Here is a 16382-nt window from a genome sequence, read left to right on the forward strand (position 1 = left end):
AACAAAAATTGATTGAAGAAATCGTCTCAAGTAGACCTTTCCGTAAGTCATCGGGTATAGACAGGGTTCCCGATGTTGCCCTTAAAAAAAGTGGGTGATATTATTTCGATATTTTTGGCTATGATAATAAATCTAGGATATATTCCCTTGGAATGGAAAGAGGCGATAGTAGTCCCCATTCCGAAGCCGGGGGCAGACCTTAAGAGATATAAAGGATATAGACCTATATCTTTGCTATCCCCATTTGAAAAAATTTTTGAAACTGTTATTCTCCATAGAATTTACCATAACTTGACATAACCATCGAATTGCTACTGATCTTCGCCGATGACATCCTCTTAGCCATGCAGGAAACGAGGCTGAACAGATATATGAATAAAATGAATGATTATTTCATTAAGTGGGGTCTAAAACTTTGTCTTTACGGGTAATTCCCGAAGAGATTCTTGTCCCAATATGAGGAGACTCATCCCAGAAATTAGGGTGGATAAAATAACAATCGAAGTTTCGGACAGAATTAAGTACGTAAGTGTAGTTTTCCATAGCAAATTTAATTTGGCACCCAAGTGGACTTCATTCTGGGATTCTTTGCGATGAGTGTTGGGCTTACAAAAGAAGTAAAATTGCTTATATATCAGCAAATTAGAAGACCAATAGTGACATTCTCCTTCATTGCGTGAGCTGATATTTCATCTTCCCGAATGGAAAGAGTTAGTATATGGGAGAGAACGATTCTAACGTCAGCACTGGGGTTAAATGGCATTGTAGGACATGATGGTATCGCTAGAAGGACACACAATAGAAGCATATACGATTCTATAAAATTTGATAGAATCGATGTGTTTATGATGAAAGGGGCTCTCAAATTCTTGGAATCATCACAACACATAGATAATAGAATGATAAAAGATATCCTTGATCTCGACGAGGAAATAACAATCCTTCTAGCCAGGAAGCACATGCCTCCAGCAGCTTAGGAATCGCTTTTTGAAAATGACAGCCTCATGTATTATCGTAGGAGGTACCAAAGGTTTAATTGGGATGCTGATCCAGTTTATAATACTGGGGTTTCCGAAAAGTGAGGTTTGGGTTTATGACAAAGAAGAAACCTGTTAAATTTAATATGATGGTCAGATAATATTTGGCGGGTGAAATGGACCAACAGTTTTAAGACTTGGTAACATTTTTAATATAATGACTATGTCTGTAATCCTGGAAGATAATTTATATTTAGAAGGGGTACTCTTGACCTTTCCATTGCTGCCAATTATGCTGATGTACGTGAGCAGTTAACAGAGTTACAGCCTAGAAAAAACATTGATTCCACAGTTTTACTTGTGTGTAATGTTAAAATAATCAGTTCAATGCTGAGAAAATTTTGCACGAAAATGCCAATATTTTCGGATAATGATCGGGAATATTTAGAGGCCGAGATTGACAATAATTTTTGTGGGAAAAAAATTTGTGCCCACGATAACTCTTGAAGAGATAAACCGATTTGGTTCATACTAAGCACATCGTTAAATTTCTACCAAACTTAGACGAGGTTCCAATATGGACTCAATCGGTCCATGCCTTCGGGTACCTCCCACACAAAATTTCGGAAAAGTTCAGTTTAGGACCTGCTCTCGAATCGTTTTATTTTTGTTGTAATAACTTGTATTCAAGGCCCCCATACGGGGGTACGGAGGCAAAACCATACTTCCTGAGAAAATAGCCTGAAAGGTTTAAAAACCTCTATGACACCGTGTGTAGTGGTTGGAGCACAAGATAACTCTCGAACGGATCTGCCGATTCGATCCAAAATTTGGCCTTCATAATATTTTGTCCAAACTTAGTTTAAGTTCGAAGATAAGCCATATCGGTTCACTCCTTCAGGTACATCCCCCACCAAAGTTCAAATATGTTCGGAAAAATTGTGCGCACTATAACTCTTGAAAGGAAGGACCGATTTGGTCCATACTTTACGCATCCTAATACATCTACCAGATATAGAATAGGTTTGAATATGGCCTATATTTACCCATTCCTTCGGGTACCTTCCATACAAAATTTCGTATATGTTCACTTTAAAACCTGCTCTTGACTAACTTTGATTTCTGTCTCAATTAAAACGGTCAACATTTTTTTAGTGTCAAGTCCATACTTCTTGGAAAAACAGTCCGAAAGTTGTAAAAAACCCTATGGCACCATATGTAGTAGCTGGAGAGCACAATAACTCTCGAACTGATTAACCGATTTGGCCCAAAATTTGGCCCTCGTCATTTTTATACCCTACACCACTATGTGGAAAGGGTATTATAAGTTTGTTTTGGGAAAAATTCATGTAACACCGCGAAATATTCGTCGGAGACCCCCAATGTGGTATTCCAATCTTCATATCTTGGCGAGATAAAGCGATTTTGAGATGTGTGTCCGTCCGTCCGTCCGTGTGTCCGTCTGTCCATTATAAATTGTAATCAAACTCCAGGCAGCAATTATGGGCCGATCGTCACGAAATTTGGTATGGAGGTCGGTTACACATCAGAATAGATCGCTATTTTAATTGGTGATGATAGTGAAATATTTAGCGGGTGAAATGGACCAAAAAGATAATTTTTATCCGATTTTGTAGCTGCTCTGTAGGTCGCAATAATAGTCCGATCGCCTCGAAATTTTAAATAAGGTAAGAGTATATGACAAAGAAGAAGTTTGCAATTTGAGATGGCGATCGGATAATATTTAGAGGGTTAAATGGACCACAACTTTTGTGTGAAAATTGTGAACATTTTTAATAAACAGCTTATATCTTTGTTCCTGAAAGACACCTTCCCCACTCGCGAGCTATATCTGGAAGAAGATCTCTTGACCTTTCAATTGATGTGAATTATGTTGATGTACGTGATCAGATAACAGAGTTACAGCCTAATATATCCAGTTTTTTGTTTGTAGTGTAATCATAATACCGCTAGAGGTCGCAATTATAGCTCAATAGTCACGAAATTTTGCACGAGGTAAGAGTTTAGGTTGAAGAAAATTCATATTATTTAGCATGATGATCTGATATTATTTAGCGGTTGACATACACCATTACTTTTGTATGAAAAATATACAAATTTTATTTTTGGTTCATATTTTGATTTCTGGAGGGCATATACCGGCAAAGTAGCCTACATATGGAATAATAACTATTGACCTTTCCCCTGATGCAAATTGCAATAATGTGTCTGCTAGATAACGCACCTACTGCCTGATATATAATGTGTTTTGTGCAGAGAACCACAATTGTCTATCATGACAGTTCAGTTGTCAAATTGGATTTTTATACAAATATTGCAACATGGGGTCGCCTCGCCTACTATTTTATACCTCAGGATTTAGGGTAAAGGGGATACAAACAAAATACGACCAAATATGTGTCTCATCGAAATATTGGTTTTAGTCCCCAAGTATTATCTACCCAAGTATCATATCTACCGATTAGAACCAAATTTTATATAATGTAATATTTTGCCCAAACTTTGTTTAAGTTCGAATGTAGGCTATGTCGGTCCACACCTCCCCCAAATAAGTTCAAAATTTTTTTCGAAAAATTGTGTGAACGATAACTGGCGAAGTGAGCAATCGATTTGCTCTAAACTTCCATATATTATTAATCCTTCCAGATGTAGATCGGATAAGACTAGATCAGTCCACACCTTAGGGTACCTCCCTATTCTGGTCCCTTTCCCGGGGTAAGTCATACTTCCTGAGATTATAGCCCAGAAGTTCCAAAATCCCTTGCCGGCTCCAACTAAAATTACAAATCTGAACAAATAATTCTCAAACTTTTCCAAAACTCAGAAGTTAGTTTACTAAAATTGATTTGGTATAGCCCCATATTACGATACCTATAGATTCCACGTAAACTCGTGTTACAAACTAAATATATTTTTAGAGGCTGAAGGTATATCACCGTTAGCGCAGCTGACTTATACTACCTTCTTTACTGTATAATTGAACATGAATAATTTAGGGATTTATACATTTGTTTGCATGCATGTTTTTGAATTTCTATTCATTTTTACCGGTATAAAATATATTTTTGATATCACAATATACATATGACCACAATGAACTATTTTCTATGTGAGACGATAGATCTTTAATAAACTCGCAATTTTCCCAATTATCAAATATACCAAATTTCATGGTATATATATTTATTTATTTTAGGTGTATTCCAAAAAGGAACCTGATATTCAAAGACAATTTGAAGATGTAGCAGGAGGGGCTAATCAATTTGAATTTTCCAATTTTCGAATATTTTTTAAAAATGTAAAATTTATATATTTTTCCACAAACATCCCAGTAAAGACAAGGGAGGCTTCTCTTATATCAATGGATTCATATTAAGTTATTGATATGTGACCTACTTTTTATCGCCGAGTCCGAACGGCGTGTCCTAAGTTGTCACTTGTAGAGACGTTTTTCATGGCTGAAATACTCAGGAAATATCGCCAACATTACTAAGGGGTATTTTGTCACCGTAGACAATTTGATGGGAATCGAACCCGGACATTCAGCGTGCAAGGCGGTTGCACATAGCTAATTCCTATAGGTTGTGGTGTAAACAAACACAAAAGATTTGTGTCCAAATGCAGTTTAGGCTCTATTCGGAGATCCTTTGGAAATTTATACCGATGATGTTCTTTGTTGTCCTGTTTACAGCCATATTATGTTTACCGTAGACAAGTCCATGGTTCCTGGCATACTGGTCCAACAGGTGTACGACAACCCACAGAAATGACTAGTGGGCGCGATATCAATAGAAAAGATATGACTCTCAAAAAAAGACCCACTTCCGTAATACACTAAGTCGGTCCATTCTCTCCCCAGCAAAACTTTTGAACTTTAATCCTAATCCACATTTTTGTCGGCAAGTTCAAATGTCTAACAAGTGCCACAAAATTCTGAAAACACCCTAAATACATTCGACCTGTCCGTAGATGAAAGTTCCAATTCACATAGGCTGAGGGTAGATCCCGACAGTCGACAGATACTTTTTAACTTGTTTTAGTTAAAATCGAAATGTTGACTTTGACAGCTTAATTAATTCCGTTTCGCTTGAATACAAGATTTTTAGGTTTTTAATGATCCCACAAAAATATATGCTGATCGGTTTATTCCTTTTCGAGATATAGTGTGCACCGCAAACTGCTTTAGTAAAAACAGTGTTTCATATGCAGTCATTTGTCAGAACAAAGTGCCATATTTTTCAAAAAAAAAAAAAAAAAAAAAAAAAAAAAATCCGAAAGTATATTAAGGTATGATCAGTCAGATGAAAACAAAATCTTCTAAAACAAGTAAGAACGGCGTTAAATTCGGCCGGGCCGAACTTGTTATACCCTCCACCACAAGTTGTATTGAAGTAAAATGGAATAATTAGTTTCCTTTCGTGTATGAAGAAGAATTAATACTAAATTTCAGCAATTTCGGTAAAACAATGTGAGGCACCATTTTATGGGGGCTATTTCAAAACGTCGATCTATACCGACAAATTTCTGACGGAAAGTTTTTAGGCTCAAAGAAGACTAAATACCAAATTTCCTGTATTTCGGTAAGAGAATGTGGCTAAAACTAAAAATACCGAAAATCAAGAAGTAAGCTTCTATGGGGATATAGGAAGACGTGGACCTATACTGATAATACTCTTCTGGAATATTTTATAACTCTTGGAAGACGAAATAACGAATTTCAGCCATTTCGGTTGGATATTGACGTCACAATCTTCAGTATTACGAAAATCCGTTCTATGGGGGCTATATCGAAACGTGGGCCTGTACCGACGAATTTTAGTCAGACATGGGGCAATATGAAAGTGTGGACCTGTACAGACATATTTCTGACGAACAGTTTTATATCACATTGAAGACTAAATACCAAATTTCACCCATTTTGGTGGAATATTGAAACAAAACCTTCAAAATACGAAAAAGCTGGAGGTACATTTCCATGGGGGCTATATGAAGGCGTGGATCTATACCGGCAAATTTAAAGGGGAATTTTGGTATTTAGACTTCGTTGGGGGTACTCAAACCCCCAACGAAGTCTAAATACCAAATTTCAGCCATTTCGGTGGAATATTGAGACCACAACGTTCAAAATACCGAAAATCGGGAGGTATCGTTCTATGGGGGCTATATGGACCGATACCGACAAAGTTCTGCGGAAAAATTTATACCACCAACGTAGACTAAGAACCAAATTTCAGCCATTTTGGTAGGATAATGAAGCTAAAACCTTCAAAATACCGAAAATCGGGAGGTACCGTTATATGGGGGCTATATGAAGATGTCGACCGATACCGACAAAATTCTGGAGAAAAGTTTTGTACCCCCAAAGAAGACTACGTACCAAATTTCAGCCATTTTGGTAGGATAATGAAGCTAAAACCTTAAAAATACCGAAAATCGGGAGGTACCGTTCTATGGGGGCTATATCAAAACGTGGACCGATATATCCCATTTTTAATACCAACCATCCTGCAAGTAATAAAAATTTCTGTACCAAATATTGACTCTCTATCTTTATAATTGCGAGCTGTATCTTGATTTCAACAGACAGACGGACGGACATGGTTAAATCGACATAGAATTTTATGCTGATCAATAATATATATACTTTATAGGTCCCCGACGAATATTTCGACGTGTTACAAACGGAATAACAAATTTAATTATACCCTCCATATGGTGGAGGATATAAAAATTATGAAAAATGTAATTTTTCGTGCTCAATAAGTGAGCATAAATGGTGGGCATAGGGTATAGCCGACATATAACCACCCTGCCGCTTTTAGGTATTTCAATTGACGTTTTCGGCCCGAAATTGCTGTAATTGGTAATAAGTATTCCAAGCGGTCAAAAAACATTTTATTTATTTCATTTTAGTTCATAAAATTTCATGGTGGAGGGCTTAAAATGTTCGTCCCGGCCGAACTAAACATTTTTCTACTTGTTAACCCTTTTCTAGTTATTTCCATTACCATAAAACGCAAACTGTTTATTCTTCCATATTGCCGCTTTTTGTTTCTATCAGAGAATGTAACTGCATTAAACCATCAGTTATATCTTTAAATTTTTATACAATTTAGGCTTTCATTTTGATTCCATTATATGTGGATTAATACTGTAAAATACTGTTGTAAAATTGCCGTAAACGAAATTAGAGGGCTCGTTAATTGTTTATATTGATAATAAAATTAATTTATTTACTTCCCATTTTTTTCCTTTTTTAACTTTATGAGCCATAAACCTTTCATTGCTTATGCACTGCATAAGTCCTTTCAAATTTCCCTTTTTGCAACTTTTGTAATTAAAATAACTTTTTAATTTAATCGGATAAAAACCGATATAAACATTTTCAAAACTCATTCACTTTTAATAGATTTTATATTTGACGTATATCAGCAAAACATTGTTTTTTCTTTCTAATAGTAAAAATATATAATTTTTGCCAACTCATCTTAAAACTATTACTTCTCTCTAACCAACAGATGTTTAATTAAAAGCACGCAGTAAGGTCGAATCAAGAAACTTTTCAAACATTTTTCTGTACAAAATGGCAAAACAATCAATTTTACTTCTACTTCGAAATAGAGGATCAATAACAACAATAGAGAGAAGGAAGAAAAACAAACAAAAACGACAATCATGACAAGCCATTTGAAAATTTGTTGTGATGAAAGAAATATGTAGTAAAGGAACAACAAAAAAGCGTTCTACAATATGTCTTCAAATGACAGCTGTGCATGTGTGAAACTATTTTCTTTTTGTCGCTTGTTTGATTTTTGTTTTGGCAACAAAGCAAGTTCTAAAGAATAGAATCTTAAAACTCTGAATTCTTAAGGTTTTTGCTTCGATTTTTTGTTCTGATGATTGAATTCCTTTCTTCTAGGTTCTTTTGCTTAAAAACAATTTCTCACATACTCTTTTATTGAAGAAATCCTCTTTCATTTTGGTTTCATTTGCAATTTCCTTTTCCTTGTAGTTACATTTGTACTGTAATTGAATGTTAATTAAGCTGTTCATTCAGGATTTTTTCCTTTTCCTGGCATTTTAATTTCCTAAATCTAAGAAAGAAAAAATCTCAAGAATTGAAGTATCAAAATCGATGAAGAAGTGGTTGAAAACGTTGAAGGTATATTTTCGCAGAACACGCTCACGTTATTTTAAGGAAAGCTCAAGTGGTGTATCTAAAAACAAGAACAAATTTTGTATTACATGAGTATTAGGAATAAATAAAACGATTTATGTTTTTCCATAGAAATCAGTACGATACAAGTTTCAGTGACAATTATTTTCGGTTTACAGCATTTGTACTTAGAAGTAAATCTAGCAAAAATATTTTAAGCAATCGATTACCTATTCCTATGACAAACAAATTCCTCTTACCCAACATTCAGAAGAAATCCGAAAAAGAACAAAAATAATTTGCAGAGGAGGCAATAAAAAAATCTACAGCAAAATTGCAAAAGTCTATAAAAGGAGAAACTTTAGTAATGCCAACATATTTGTCTACTATGCTGAAAAAATTCTAAAAAAATACAATTACATTTATCATCTATTCCAAAGTACAGCATATTTTTCAATTTCATTGTGCCAAACATTCTCTCATTCTATGAATTCATCAACATTACCAACATTGAATGTTGAATTTAAATTTTTTTTCGAGCACACTTACCGTTAACTGATTGTAAATGTACACTTCAATGAATGTTAATTAAGAATTTTTTCTACGTTTCACCATTTCGATTAACACATTGATTTCCGTTTTTTTGTCTTTGACAAACCAAATGTCCGGTATTGCAGGAAGAGGAATGTTGGGATTACAAATAATTTTCGATAAATCTAGTAGCAGGTTTAGCAAGTTTTTACAGTGTTTTATTTTATTTAACTTGCGGTGTCCGTTTAGTTCAAAACTTGTAACTCATTTTTAACATAGTTGCAGTTGACCAATCGAACTGAAACTTTGCACACTTTTCAGATTTAGATGAAAATACATGAATATGGAGTCAAAACCAATATTGGTCCATTTTTATAGTGTTTTATTTAAATTGCATTTCAAATTAGAGTTGTACTTTTTAGCTCTTTTAGTTCAATAGTTCGTCGAAAATCTCTGTCAATCAGATGTCTTTTCGTTCTATCGTGCACCGGCTCTGACTCGTTCGCTTGCAAGTTCGTTCATTTGTATACAAAAACATGTTAGTTTTGGTCTGATTAAACAGTAAATTTGGAATTTTTAAAACTTTCAATTTGTAATTTAAGTTTAAAAATTAATGAAAATACTAAAATTACGATGAATACAGTTGTGTGTTCATATGTGTGTAAAATACAAAATGTAAACAAAACTGTTACCTTTACAAAGTCATCAGTTAACTCAGACGAGGGCGTCACGTCTGATATATGAACGACGTGCTGAATCGTTTGTTCTTTAATCGTTCCCTATTTGGTCGTTTTTTTATTTTTCGGTCGGTGCTCAGTGAACTACTGAACTATAATGAACTATATCGACTGATCTAGTTCGTGCGCTCTTTACAATGAATCGTTCAAATGAACTAGTTCGTTCGTGAACTATACAACTCTATTTTAAATCTGGTAACTCATTTTTGACACAGTTACAGTTGACCAATCGAACTAAAACTTTGCACACTTTTCAGATTTGGATGACAATACGTGAATATGAAACCAAATCCAATATGGGCCCAATTTTTCCAACAGTCCCATATAGCGTACCACCCGATTTAAGGTATTTTAAGGATTTTATCTTCATTTTGCCCGAACTAGCTGTCAATTGGCATTCGGGATTTCCAATGATACAGAAATTTCCCCACCAAAAATTGTGAACACAGGTTTCGATATAGACCCCTTATATCAGTACCACGCGATTTCAAGTATTATGAGGATTTTTTCTTCATTTTTAAGCCGTATTAGCTGTAACTTGGCAATGGGACCCGCCATTGGTACAGAAACTTCCTCACTAAAAATGATGGACATAGGTACAGGTTTTGGTATAGCCCCCATATAGCGGTACCACCTGATTTCAAGTGTTCCCAATGGTACTGAAACTTCTCCACCAAAAATTGTGGACATAGGTCCAGGTTTTGGTATAGCCCCCATATAGCGGTACGTCCCGATTTCAAGTGTTTTAAGGAATTTATCTTAATTTTTAGGTCGAATTAGCTGTATATTGGCATTTGGAGTTCCCAATGGTACAGAAACTTTCACACTAAAAATGATTGACATCAGTCCAGGTTTTGGTATAGTCTTTATATAACGGCTCTACACGATTTCAGGCATTTTAAAGTTTTTATCTAACTATTCGGCCTAAATTGACTATAATTTTGTTCTCAGTGGTCAAAAGAATGTATTTACTAAAAAGTTAAAAACAAAAAATAATTTAAAAAAAATTAATTTTCAGTGTTTTATTTAGAAATGCACTTAAAAATAAAAAAATACTTTCTCATGATACATGATAAATGTTTATTTGAGAGATTCCATCATGAAAAGAATATATTTATTGAGGCTATATGAATCTTTGAAATTCCAGGTTGATCTGGAGATATATCATCGAAGGTATCTCCAAAAAATGTAAAAGTAGTATGCGAATATCTATAGAACGGTAACAGATATAGTCTCCAAAATTTGGATGAGCGACGGAAAATGATTTGGAAATAAGTATGCCAAATTTTATTGAAATCGGTTCCGATTTGGAAATAGCTCCCATATATATTTACTAGAGTTGGGTAATCTAGTTCCTAGTTCCTTGTACTAGTTCCAAAACGTATGAGTAACATCATGAAATATAACGTGTGATAGTAAGTATACGCAGTTTGGTCAAAGAAAAAATGTGGGCCATTGGAACTGCGAAGTGAACTATATAGTTCCATATAGTTCCTTTGGCACAACTCTAATATTTACGGTCGATTTCATGTATTTGTTGCACCAAACACGCTATGCATATCCAATTTCATTGAAATTCGGAAAGTGTGCCGGAATTTGATGTGGAAATAACTATGCCAAATTATAATGAAATCGATTTAGATTTGTTTATTGCTCCTGAACATATTTCGGCCGATTTCATGTTGCACCAAACACGCTATGAACGTCGGAATGTCGGAAGGAATTTGGTGTAGAAATAAGTTTGCCAAATTATGTTGAAGTCGGTTTAGCTCCCACATATATTGTCGGACGATTTCATGTATTTGTTGCACCAAACACACTATGCATATCCAATTTCATTGAAATTTGTAATGTGTGGCGGAATTTGATATGGAAATAACTATTCCAATTTAATTTGGAAATCGATTCAGATTTAGATACAGCTTCCATGTATATATATATATATATATATATATATATATATATATATATATATATATATATATATATATATATATATACATTAAACAAGCTATGTATGTCCAATTTCATTGAAATTTGAAATGTAAGATGGAATGTTGCCTAATATTTGTATTTTCCAAATTATATTGAAATTGCTTCAGATTTCGATATAGCTCGGTTGATTTCATGTATTTGATGCACCGAACACACTACGTATGTCCAATTCCAATGAATTTGGTTACAGCTCCCGAAAATATTTTCGGCCGATTTCTTGTGATTGAAAAATTACATTAAAATCTGTTAAGATTTTTCAAATGTGTGCAGAATTGTTGTGAATCGGTTCAGATTTCAGGTTGTCCTTTTTGTTAAAAAATATCACGCGTGTCTACATAAATGATAACACTATGCAACACTGAAAATGAAAACAACTTCTAGTATGCATTTTTAGAAATAACATATTGGGGCTACAAAAACCCTAGCAGGGTTTTGTCCTGTCAGATCCAGTTGGGATTTTATGACCTCATCTAAACCGGGCTAAAACTACAGTTTTTTTCATTTATCGAACCTGTATCTCAGAAACGATTAGGAATTTGGCCTTGCTATCTTTGCTTATCCAAATAAAGATCTCAGCAATTCTTCAGAACATACTGAAACTCTAAAATGCTTACTTCATGTTGTTTCAGCGGTATTTTGCATCATATATTTTACAACACGTATTTCAAACACAGTTCACACCAACAGTTTACGAGTATTCTAGCATTTCGGATTTCTATTATTTCTATTATTTATTAAATATACTGAAAACAATGTGATAGAGGCACTTTACAACAATGGCATGTTCTGAAGAGTTGTGTACTACATTCCAGCGAATATTTTTCCAAAAGAAAACATAGGAACAAATTAACGGTTTTGGAGATATGTTGCGAAATGTACACAAATTACGGAAAATTTCGATATTTAATACAATTTGAGGCAATAAATGTTGTTTTTTGAGTTCACTTTATCTCCAAATATTTTGTTCGTTCCCTTATCTACAAATTTGCTTCAGAGGTCAGAAGAAGATTCGCATTAGTTTTAGAGATATAGCCCCGAAAGGCTTTAAAAAGTCAATATTTAAGCATGTTTAGGTGGGACCATAAAATCCAAGCTGGATCTGACACAACAAAAACCAACTAGGGTTTTTGTACTTTCCAAAAATCCTCAGTTCAAATTGTTTGCACAAGATTAGCCTAACAATTTTGCACAGTGCAATAATAAAATATTGAATTTCTGATTCGTTATTTAAGGGAGCGATTTTGATGTCAGTAAAAGTCAGCATTATAGTTCGCGTGTAATTATAGTCAGCAAGGAATAGGAATATTTGAGCACTGAACGGGTAGAAAAGCATTTATAGTTAATTATTGGCATTGCTTTAAAATGTACCTTATTCGGGGTAGCGAAGCGCACCGGGTGCAGCTAGTCTATTCTATAAAATTGAAATGACGTTCGAACCTTAATCAAAAACTCGACCAATCTACAACATATATGTTCGCGTTTGTCCTAAAATGTTTATATTTATCCGAGGAAGGATCTGACATATTTTATTTTTTAAATATCGCGAAAAATAGGTATAAGGGTGACCAAGAATACACACTGGACAGTGTTAAATTTGCGGTGTTTCGTGCTTTAACACATGGATCTTGACCAATTTTTTTCTGTAAGAAATGTTATTAAGACCAAATATCAATATTTGTTCATGCTGAACATTAAAAAGACCGTTATAACGTGGAAATTTGTTGAGCATTTTCGGCAAGAAATGGTTGTACCTCGACCGAAGAATAAGATCAAAATTACATACGATGTTGCTAAAACCAACAAATGATTGGAAATATGGCAACATAGTGGTATGGTATTGTTCAATAACAAAAGTATTTAATCTCCTTCTTTATCTTCCAATCCGTATTCAGATGATCCCGATAGTGCAATTTAGTGTTACTAAACTTAACTGAACTAATTGTTAAAACTATTACACAATTAAATGACATTTTTATTAAATTATGGAAAAGCTTCGGTTTCTGGCGGCTTTCAAAAAGTTCTTCTGCTGACCCGTCCAAAGTTTTACAAGGTATATTATTTTTATACCCATAGAATGGGGGGCATATTAGTTTGTCGTTCCGTTTGTAACTACTCGAAATAATCATTGTAGACCACACATATAGTTTGTATATTCTTGATAAGCGTGCAATTCTACATCGGTATAGCCATTTCCGCCCGTCTGTCCGTCTGTGGATATCACTCTAGCTTCCGAACGGATGAAAGTAGGTAGATGACATTTTGGTAAAATCTATTATATGTATGTAGGACTTATGGTATTGAAAGCGGGCTATGTAGGTCCATGTTTTCGGATAGCCTCCATCCAAAGTGACGCGTGACGCGTCGTCGTTTTAAGAAAATTTTAGGACATTTGTCCCATTTGACCACCGAATTGGTTGAAATTTGGTATTTTGTGTCTCCAGAGGCTAAAAATATTTTTACCAAAATTTCTTTATATACGTCCACGTTTTGGTATAGCCCCCGTATAAGGCCCCATATATATTGTACGCGTCATTTTAAGATATTTTGAATGTATTAGTCCCATTCCACCATTTGGTTGCCACCGTGGTGCAATGGTATGCACACCCGCCTTGCACGCAGAAGGTCGTGGTTTCGATTCCCCGGCCAGGCAACATCAAAACATTTTCAACGGTGGCAAAATACCCCTCAGTAATGTTGGCGCCATTTCTGAGTATTTCAGTCATGTAAATCCTCTCTACAAGTGGTGTCTTAAGACACGCCGTTCGGACTCAGCGATAAACAGTAGGTCCCATATCATTGAGCAAATATGAATCGGGGTGCACTCATTGATATTAGAGTAGTCTCCCTTGTCCCTTCTGGGATGTTTGTAGAACAATTATATTACAATTATATATATAGTCCCATTTGACCACAGAATCGGTTGTAACTTTGCATTTTGCGTTTCAAGAGACTAAGAAATATATCTACCATGAAATGTTTACATAGGTCCACGTTTTGCTATAGCCCCCATATAACGGCCCGTATATAGTACGCGTCATTTAAAGATATTGTGAATGTATTAGTCCCATTTGAGCACCGAATTGGTGGTTATTTGGTATTTTGTGTCTCTAGAGACTAAAAAACATTTCTACCAAAGTCTGTTTATATAGGTCCACGTTTTGGTAGAGCCCCCATATAACGCCCCATATATAGTACGCGCCACTTTAAGATATTTTGAATGTATTAGTCCCATTTGACCACAGAATCGGTTGTAAGTTTTTATTTTGTGTTTCCACAGGCTACAAAATATTTCTACCATAAAATGTTTATATAGGTCAAGGTTTTGATATAGACACCATAGGACGATATCTCCCGATTTACGGTATTTTGAAGGTTGTGACCTTAATATTCCACCGAAATGACAGAAATTTGGTGGTTAGTCTTCACTTGGGGTATAAAACATTCCATATGAAATTTGTCGGTATAGGTCACACGCCCTCATATAGTCCCCATAGGACGATATCTCCCAATTTTCGTTATTTTTGAAGGTTTTAGCTATACTATATTACCCGCTTTGAAGGGCTTAGCCTTATTATAACACCGAATGGCTGAAATTTGATACATATTCTTCGTTGTGTGTATTAAACTTTCCACATAAAATTAGTCGGTATAGGTCAACGTCTTCATATAGCTTCCATAGAACGGCACCACTCGATTTTCGGTATTTTGAAGGTTTTAGCCTCATTATTCCACCGAAGTGACTGAAATTTGGTATTTAGTTTTTTTTCCGGGCTATAAAAATTTCCCTCGGTATACGTGCATGTTTTGATGGGTACCCCCATAGAACGGTATATCCTAATTTTCGGTATATTGAAGGTTTTAGCCTCATTATAACAAGGAAATGGCTGCAAGATGGTACTTAGTCTTCGTTGAGGGTATAAAACTTTCCTCCTGAAGTTTGTCGGTATAGGTCCATGTCTTCATATAGCCCCCATAGAACGGTACCTCTCGATTTTCTACATATAGCTCGTTCTCCACCAAAATAGCTGATATTTGGTATTAAGTTTTTGATAGAGGTATGAAGCATTCCAGCCGAATGTTCAATATCTACCATTCCACACAAGTAAATTTTTTACTTTGTAACAAAACGCGTTTATTATACCCTCAGCATTTATGCTAACGAGTGTATATACACTTTCATACGGGCAAAATAATGGTTTTAGACCCCAAGTATGTTTGGACGAAATGTGTTTAAGACAACTTGGAGTCGATTGAGCAATGTCCGTCCGTCTGTCTGTCTGGCTGGCTGGAGCGCACGTCGTCATTTCAAATGCCAAAATCCCTATATACATACGTTTTTTGGGAAAAAGATGTTTCAATATATACAGGCTAATATATCTTCACAAGAAAAATTCTCCTTATCTTATATCTATCATGACAGAGTGTTCGAACAAAAAAATCTTTTCCGAAATGGATTAGATGAATTTGATGACATTTTGCATGTTAAGTCCGTAGATCTGAGGTCTGTCATTAGTGTTGTTTCTCCTCTTTTTGAAAATGTTATGATTGCACATATGATATCTGAATTTAGAAGTGGGACTGCAAAAACGCCAGGACAATGATTTCAATACTTGGAATGACTCATATATCACATTTTTGAACATACTACAATTCCAATTATTACTTAAAAGTATTGTTTATGAATCAATTAATGAATTACGAATTTACAATGCGAATGAATTATGAATTTTGAATTATGAAGACTTCCTATCTAAAATCTGGAAATACCATTGCACGAGAGTTATGACAATACGTAAATTCATAGTCTGAAGTTTCAAGAAGAACGCATAATTGTGGTCAATTAAGTTTGAAAATTCTACTGAAAAATTAAACAATTAGATAAAGTATACCAGAACAACACAAACAACGGGCCAGCAACGCGGATCCTGGTCAGCTGCTATAATATAAAATATAAAATAACAAAAT

At 34.8% G+C, this 16382-nt stretch overlaps 1 protein-coding gene across 1 annotated transcript in view; it reads left to right on the plus strand.

Annotated features, from left to right (window-relative positions):
- dpr3 (defective proboscis extension response 3) overlaps window positions 1–16382 on the plus strand; it is a 155700-nt gene that overhangs the window by 100626 nt on the left and 38692 nt on the right. The gene's annotated exons all lie outside the window — the stretch shown is intronic.

Source organism: Musca autumnalis, unplaced genomic scaffold (genome assembly GCF_047663935.1).
Source record: "Musca autumnalis isolate F117 unplaced genomic scaffold, ASM4766393v1 scaffold_2, whole genome shotgun sequence".
Taxonomy (NCBI): Eukaryota; Metazoa; Arthropoda; class Insecta; order Diptera; family Muscidae; genus Musca; species Musca autumnalis.